The sequence below is a fragment of the Pinus tabuliformis genome, chromosome 2_2 (assembly GCF_031772625.1).
Source record: "Pinus tabuliformis cultivar Carrire ecotype Pingquan chromosome 2_2, CPIR1, whole genome shotgun sequence".
NCBI lineage: Eukaryota > Viridiplantae > Streptophyta > Pinopsida > Pinales > Pinaceae > Pinus > Pinus tabuliformis.
The window spans coordinates 877861378-877869948 of NC_142300.1; positions in this window are offsets into that span (position 1 = coordinate 877861378).

Below are 8571 nucleotides of genomic sequence, written 5' to 3' on the forward strand. Positions count from 1 at the left end.
TTCTTATTGCACCATATTCTCTTTATTCATGGCCAACCTAGGTAGATCCAACAAGTGCATCAGCACCCGCTGCAACTAGCGGGGGGCTTTAGGCAGGTTCAACTTATCCATGGCTCGTTCATATAGTAAATAGTCAACTAGTTGAGATGCACATAGGTTAACACGTATATATGCCAACATCATATATGAACCATTTATTTATGGACCACCGTAGACTAGGCAGAGTCTCTCTGACTGAGCTCAGCTCTGGCAACGGACGGCACCACAGGCCTTAGTCGTGGATATCCATCAGCGGATTCTCTTAGCCGCCTAGCTCTGGCATCAACCGGAACCAGGCAACCAACGTGTGGATCGACAACATCAACTAGCCCAAGCTCATATGGCTCATATGGCACTACTCCGGGTTCAACCAACTTCGTATCGATGCTAAATACGGACTAGGGCTAGTAGGATCCTAGGGTCCCATGGCGATTAGGAGCCAGCCAGTAGAGTCAGTCCCAGGTCCAAGTAGAGATGGAAACATCGTATATGAACCAAGTAGAGCTAGTGAAACTAGATTATAGGAGCCAGGTGGATCGGCCCCGGGCTGCACTACTTCTTCTGGCTGGGATGCGTGGAACTAGATTCTAGTAGAGCCTCCAGAGCAACTTATCGATGCCTACATTAGATATTAATATGTTGTAGTGAGTCCGGGAACACGTCTCGATGCAAAATAGAGTATGTAATATCTGCTGGCTTTCACCAAGGCTTTCACAGAGATGGCTGCAATGAGGTAAGCTATAGTAGAGTTGTGTAGGTATGGGGCTGCTATGAGGTAGGTCTGCAGGTTTTGTTAGGTTTACTAGGTCTTAATGGAGATGGCTTTCACAAGGCTTTCACCTAGCCTACATAGTGAGTTTCTCTCAAGTAGCCCAGTCGAGTAGTACGAATAAGTATAGTAGTAATCCGATATTGATTATTATCAATGGGGAGCTGTCCGGCACGTACAATGGGGCATAGGTCAAGCTGCGATGTCTAGGTAAGCTAGTTTAGTTATCTCAGCTAGATCTTATACGAGTTCAAGTTCAACGTCTTGATGCCGATATCATATAGAATAAGTGGATATAGCTAGTCCAAGGACAGTAGGGAGCCATGCGAGTCCAAGGTCAACTGCTCTATGCGCATATTATGGATATTAAGATCCAAGTGCAACGTCTCTATGGGCCATATCTGATATTAACACGTAGGCATCATACCGTCCAGAGTCACCAAGCATCATAGTATCTTAGCCCAGAGAGCTCTGGCATAATAGGCAACCTAGCTTACTAGCTTACAAGTTCAAGTTCAAACTTCTTCTATGCAAAATCGTGTCAACGTATCGATGCAAATTCTAGTTGGTTAGAATATGGCTTTCACAAGGCTAGCACAGAGAAGATGCAAGTTCAACCTGCTGCCAGGCATAGCATTGCCAGGACTTATCCATGGCTCCAGCCTATATGGCACCATTGTGATGAAAACTAGGCCCCCGGAGATCGGGTTCAACCCAGCAGGTTATGCCAATCCCAGTGCAGACGTAGATATGCAAATACAAGTGCAAACATAGCAGCAACTAAGTTGTTCCAAGGTGTAGAGCCATAGAATCTAAAATGCCGTAGGGCTTATAGATCTAGGAGGAGCGAGCCGAGCCTCCAGAGTCCCAGGTCCAACCATGGAAAGCTGTGGATACCCGCCTATGGCAGGGGCTTTTTCTAGGAGAAATTAGAGTGAATAGAGAGAACCAGGAAAATATAGGAACTTAGTAGCAGAACCCCTTGTTTACCTTGCACTCGTTGACTCAGTGCTTTACCTCGCTGACTCCAAATCCGTTGATCCAGCCGAAGCAGCTATACCCGTCCAAAAGCGCATCTACAGCCAGTCTACCAACTCAAGCTTTATAATCCGGCTTGCTTTACATACAAAAGGCACGATAGCCATATAATAAGGGGAGGGAGGATAGCCTTGCCCCCGGAGGGACAAGCGGCTTCGCACCTTGAATTTCCTCTCCTTAATAAGGAAGGGGCGCCATCGTCTCGTAGTCGACATAACCGATGGATGGAGAGGGAGGTCGGCCGTTCTTGCCTTACTCTGACTGACTCTAGTTCTTGCCTTCGATTGTATAGGTATAGTTAATCCATTCATCTAGGGAGAGTTTATCCAGTCATATAGGTGTAGTTCATCCAGTCATGTAGGTATATATAATATATATATATAGGGGGGTTATTAACTCAGTAAGACGTCTACACTCATCTTACCTACATAATAGGTATAACTATCTAAGGATAAGGCTTACCTTTATACCTTCTCTCTAAGGCAGGCAGTCAACATCCCCTTGCAGTAACCCTCGCTCATCAGGCTCTTCCTTAAAGCAGTTGATCCGGCTTAATTACATTTATAGTAGGATGAACCAACCAATGGAAAGGATCGTTCGGGTGGGGAAGGTCTACTTGCTTCTATTCCCTCTGGCCTCTCTGAGGCGTCGTCCCCTGATGACAGAAGAGTAGGAGATTGAGTCATACCATACGCGGGCTATGAAATAGAAGTAGGGCAGGTTGCATCGGGTGGAGGAGCTGCTGAAGATGGTCGGATGTCGGCAGATCCACCTCTCTGTTTTCGGTATCTCACTTCAATTTCAGAGTATGTGTTAGCGACTGGACCATGCCCTACAGATCCACCCAACGGGACCACCCCTTCTCAATCGTCGAGGGCTGCTGGATCGTATCTCATGACAGTTAGTCGATCAAAAGGTAGGACATCAGCAGAAAGATATACGAAAAGGTCGGGTGAAGACGGAAAAGAATACTTTCGATCGAATGGGTGTAGGGCAACTCCTCATGCATGGGTTGATGGACCGATAACTCCTATTCCTCGGAGGGTTGGGCGGTGGATATTTCCTCCAATGGGGCGAAGGAATTATGGCTATTCATTCCGGGATGAGTCCAAGAGCAGAGGTAGGGGTGTCTCTTCCTTAGAAGGTAGGGCATGGAACATGGAACGAGGAAATCGCAGGTGGGATATTCTTTAGCTCGCCCGGGAGGCTTTTGGGACCGAATTAACGACTGGACGATCACATCGGGCAGCAGAGGATCGAATCATCTATTTCCCTCTTCTTCCATCGGACTGAGAATTACAACCAACTTCTATTTCTGTTGCTGGACCATTACTTGATCGTATTGGTTTGCCACCCCCTCCATAACTTGCACGGTTTATGATCCACCTAACCACTTAACGGGATTACTCGCCACCCGCCTAACGATCGAATTCCTCCATCACTACATGTTCTTTTACTACTGGATCCAGTTCTTTTCCTCCCGGCTGGTTTCACTGATTCTTAATATATTTCTTTGCCGGGTAGCAGGTCATGGCATAACGAACCAACCAACGGAAGGGCAGAAGGAGGAGAGCGTGGGGTAGCGATGGATGGACCTGCGGATCATTGGGCAATCGATCTTTATGTCGAATTCCTCTTACCAGCGATGGATGGCCGGGGTAGCAAGCTCAACAATCAGTTTACTCGCTTTCCACCTTTCTTTTCACGAGGCCCGGTAGGACCCGTTAGGGGGCTCACTATTCATATGGTGAGGGTGAGCTTGCCGAACTCTCGACTAACGGGAGAGGTACGTTAGTGACTCGACTGATAAGGAGAGGTACGTTAGTGACTCGACTGATAAGGAGAGGTACGTTAGTGACTCGACCAACGCCTTTTAGTTACTTATTTGAGACCCAATAAGTCAAATTGAAAAGAGAAAGCTTCGTAGCGTAGCCGAAGCACATGTCTGTCTCTATATCTGACGGGCACAACAGCACACATCGCCAGAAGTCGCACCGGAGACTGATTGATTGATTCGATTGATAGAACACATATTGTTGGGGGTGGGCTGGGGTGGTACAACGGACGGTACAGTATGGGAAGGTACGGTACGGGACGGGAAGAGACCGAGTGAGTTAGTCAATACCGCCAGAGGAAGATGATATGGCCTTGGATATTCTCAGATAGAAAATGTAAACAAGTTTTGTTACCGCACCACTTCTTCAAGTTTGGTCACTTATTGCATCTTCAGCAACAACGTCGGGAGCAGGCAAGAAGTTTGGGGAGACCAGATTCTCTCAAACTTGATCTATAATCGACCGGGTTTGATTCGATTGAAGAAGAACTTGGTTTGAGCTTAGCTGGTACAATGGATGGACCAATCACAGCCGCCACCTCCGAGTACACGTCAATCAGCATGGCCCTTTATGCTTTCAGGAAACATGATGTTATTTATGATGCTCTCAGTTCATACACACATTTTTATTTCTGGAACCTATAGAAGCCTTTACAAGAGAGAAGCCTTTACAATAGAGGCCTTGACACTCGCAAGAAGAGGCCTGGCTGGACACAATTATAGTCTTGACACACGAGAGAGGAACAGAGCACGGTACCTTATTTTCAACCGCCCAGGAAGACGAAGGATGGCTCGACTAAAAGGATGCGTAAGCAGGCTCGACTGGCCGCCATCACCTTTAGGTGCTCGACCAAGAGGGAGAGGAGAGGAATACGCTCTAGCGCTTTACCCCGTGTAATCAGGACTTACGCTTTGACACTTTCCCCCTTCAGCCCGCTCCAGATACAGAGCTGCTACTTGCCCGGGAGGGAAGGGCGTAAGGAACCAACGGCTCAACCAATAGAACAGACAGCAGCACTTCACGGGGCCCCTCAGACCCACAGATCCTGCCACAATTATCAGGATGCAAAACAGAATAGCAGCAGCTTTGAGCTTCGTTATTGAGGTTTATAGTTCATGTTACTCCTGGTTGGCGAATAGCGCTACCGCCTTGCCAGAAGGTTGATATTGAGAGCGAAAAAAGAAGAGAACGCTTGCCTCCAGGTTGGGTAATGATCGCTTCCACTTGCCCCAGGTTTAAGAAGGGCTTACGAAAATCCCCCTTGACCTTGGAGCGCTACCGCGGGTTGATGAAATATGAGCGCGCTTGCTTGAGCTTGGTTGGAGAGCTACTACAGCTTGCCCCATGAGGTGGAATATCGTACCGCTTGTCCCCTTGAGGTTGCTTACCAATAAGAAACAGGTTACTGCAGGTTAGCTTACACTAGCAGTGAGGTGAGGCAGTCAGTTTGTCAGTTAGTTATGAGTCCGTGGAGTACTATGTGAGGCTTACACATCCAGCATAAGGCCGTGGGCTTGGATTACCCTAATTATTCGGGTCCTCCTTCCAGCCAGCCACCGCTAATTAGGAGGACCCGAATAATTAGGGTAATCCATAAGGCCGTGGGACACACTCCGACGCATTAATAACCGCGTATCTCGTACCCTTCATTCCCCAGAGTGACTCCGTGGTAACTCGACTCTTTACTATCAGGACACATTACGCCTTTCACATTCTTACATTCTCCTGCCCGGGAAAGCTCTAACGCTTTACCCCGTGTGAACTGGACATACGCATCTACCCTTGCCCCTTCTCAGCACGCAACAGACAACAACATATAGATTGAAAACCATAAGGTGCGAAGCCGCTTGTCCCTCCGGGGGGCAAGGACGTGGGGAACAAAGAAAGAAAAACAAAATGGATATATGCTCATATATAATGCCGAGTTACCACCTATACCTTGATGTGGATTCCGGGTAATACGCTTTTGACTAAGCTACACCGTTTACCCTTGTCACTTGGAATGACGCTTCGAACCTTGACACACTACTGGAGAGAAGCTGCTTAGAGCTTACACAATTGAAGCTTTGATCTATTTTGTCACTACAGGGGCTATATTCAATGCCTATTGCGCTATATTCACTAACACTTACCTCCTACCTTCAATGAACGGTACGGAACTCCAATCCTACTAGCTCACCTCCTGCCTTCTATGAACGGTACGGGACACTGGGACTACTAAAAAAATATTACCTTTGACAATACAGCCAATAGAGATATTGAAAGAACGCTAGCTATAGTGGATAGTGTGAATTGATATCAAACTATTAGCTAATAAAAAGAATTGTTTAGTGTTAATTTATAATAGAGGAGATTTAGTGTTAATTTATAATAGGACTAAGAAAGAAACTAATTGATTGAACGAACGAAATCTAATTGTTGCTATGAAACTATTGGTTTTCATTGATAATAGAACCAAATAAGCTAACTCAATAGTGTATGCGAAAGGAAGGATAACGCTAGAGGAAACGAATCCAACTAAGAAAACGAATGAAACAAACTAATACAACTAATGGTGCATTAGAACGTCTATAATAAGAAATGACAAAAATGAATGAATGAATGAGCTAACGGGATTCTATAAAGACGATGCTTCCTCAGCTACTGGTGCTCCGGGTGGACCTAGCCAACTGAATCATCGAGCTCATAAGGGAGGAGACAGAATCCCTCGCAGGTGTTCTGACTCGAGCCCCAACCTGTGCGAAGCTCTATCTAACCTGTGTGAAGCTCTATCTAACCTGTGCGAAGCCCTACCAGTGACATATATCGAGTCATTCATGCATAATGACATATGCCCATATGCCCATATATGGTAGATAGGGGAAAGGGGCTTTAAGATTGAGATTTACCACCCCATACGCCACCTTTCTGTAGGTAATTTCCCATATCTCAAGGCGGGGTACGGCTGGTCTTTATTGCTGGTATGTTTAGATGGGCAACGCCATCTTTGCGCTCTTGAATTTCCCAGTTTGGTAGGCTCCCCGTCCTTAGAAATCCTTGGCCCGAGCCAGTTGATCCAGTCTCTTCTTTGGCTCGATAGGCCGCCTTTTAAGGTGAGAATTGACCCTCCCCATTCGCCAGGTTTATAGAGTGAATTTACCCATCCTAGTAGGTAAGTTATCAGAGTAGACATTACCACCCACCTATAGAGCCAACAGCACAGCCAGCAACATCACCACAGCCAACAGCTAGCCCAGTAGCCAGAGCCAGCAAGTAACTAGCCCGCTTTAGGCCAATCATATTATATGAAACTATAGGATCTTAACTTCACGTTGAATCAGTGAATTCTGTTCACCAAATCTCCCATAAGAAACTAATCGGGCATATCTTGTACACCTGTATGACATACGAATACTTACTTACTGACATCGACCCACCCTCCTTCCATCGCAGTTGTATTAGGAGAAAAGCTCAAATCCCCTACTGCAATCAATTACTGCCTTCCCATAAAGGTTTCCAATTCACTACTATTCTGTCTCCTCCTTCATCTGGCGTCGTCTCCTCCACGGACTTGAGGAGACGACGCCAGATGAAGGAGGAGACAGAATAGTAGTGAATTGGAAACCTTTATGGGAAGGCAGTAATTGATTGCAGTAGGGGATTTGAGCTTTTCTCCTAATACAACTGCGATGGAAGGAGGGTGGGTCGATGTCAGTAAGTAAGTATTCGTATGTCATACAGGTGTACAAGATATGCCCGATTAGTTTCTTATGGGAGATTTGGTGAACAGAATTCACTGATTCAACGTGAAGTTAAGATCCTATAGTTTCATATAATATGATTGGCCTAAAGCGGGCTAGTTACTTGCTGGCTCTGGCTACTGGGCTAGCTGTTGGCTGTGGTGATGTTGCTGGCTGTGCTGCTGGCTCTATAGGTGGGTGGTAATGTCTACTCTGATAACTTACCTACTAGGATGGGTAAATTCACTCTATAAACCTGGCGAATGGGGAGGGTCAATTCTCACCTTAAAAGGCGGCCTATCGAGCCAAAGAAGAGACTGGATCAACTGGCTCGGGCCAAGGATTTCTAAGGACGGGGAGCCTACCAAACTGGGAAATTCAAGAGCGCAAAGATGGCGTTGCCCATCTAAACATACCAGCAATAAAGACCAGCCGTACCCCGCCTTGAGATATGGGAAATTACCTACAGAAAGGTGGCGTATGGGGTGGTAAATCTCAATCTATGAGCCTGGCATTTTGCGGTGGGAAATGAAGTAATGAGAAGGTGGCGTTTACCATCCAACCATACCAACTAGCAAGGTCGGATGTTCGATGCTCCCCCCAACTCCTAGGCAAGCAAGGAAGGAAGGCCCCCACCTCTTCCCGAAAGATGTTGGCCGTCAATCAATCAATCATTGGTGTGCGGCGACAGGTGCTCCCCCCGTGCCATGCATGCCGTGCGGTGTGTAGATGTGTCCCGTTCCGTGTCTCGATGGGGATAACAGGTGTGGTGTGATGTGTCCAGGTAGGGTTGTCTCCATGCGTAAAGATGGTCTGTTAGGTGGGTTTGTCGAGCGAAGCGTTATGCCACGGTCTTCATCGGAAGTAAGGCAGCAGTAAAGATCGAAGCAGGAAGGCAGCAAGGAAGGGGTGAAGGATGGAAACTTCTCATTTCCGCCAGTTCTATTAAGAAAGCTACTTCCGGTAGTCGAAAGCTAGCAGACACGGGCCAAACATCCAGATATCCGAGAAAGCATTATTCCCTCACCCACAAACTAATAAACTCAACTACCGGGGTGAAACTAGAAACTATCTAGCTACCAGCTTCATTCAACTGGTGGGAAAAGAACAACTGTTGGGGGCGCAACGTGAGCTCTCTATCCATCCAACTATATCCATCCATTAGAAACAG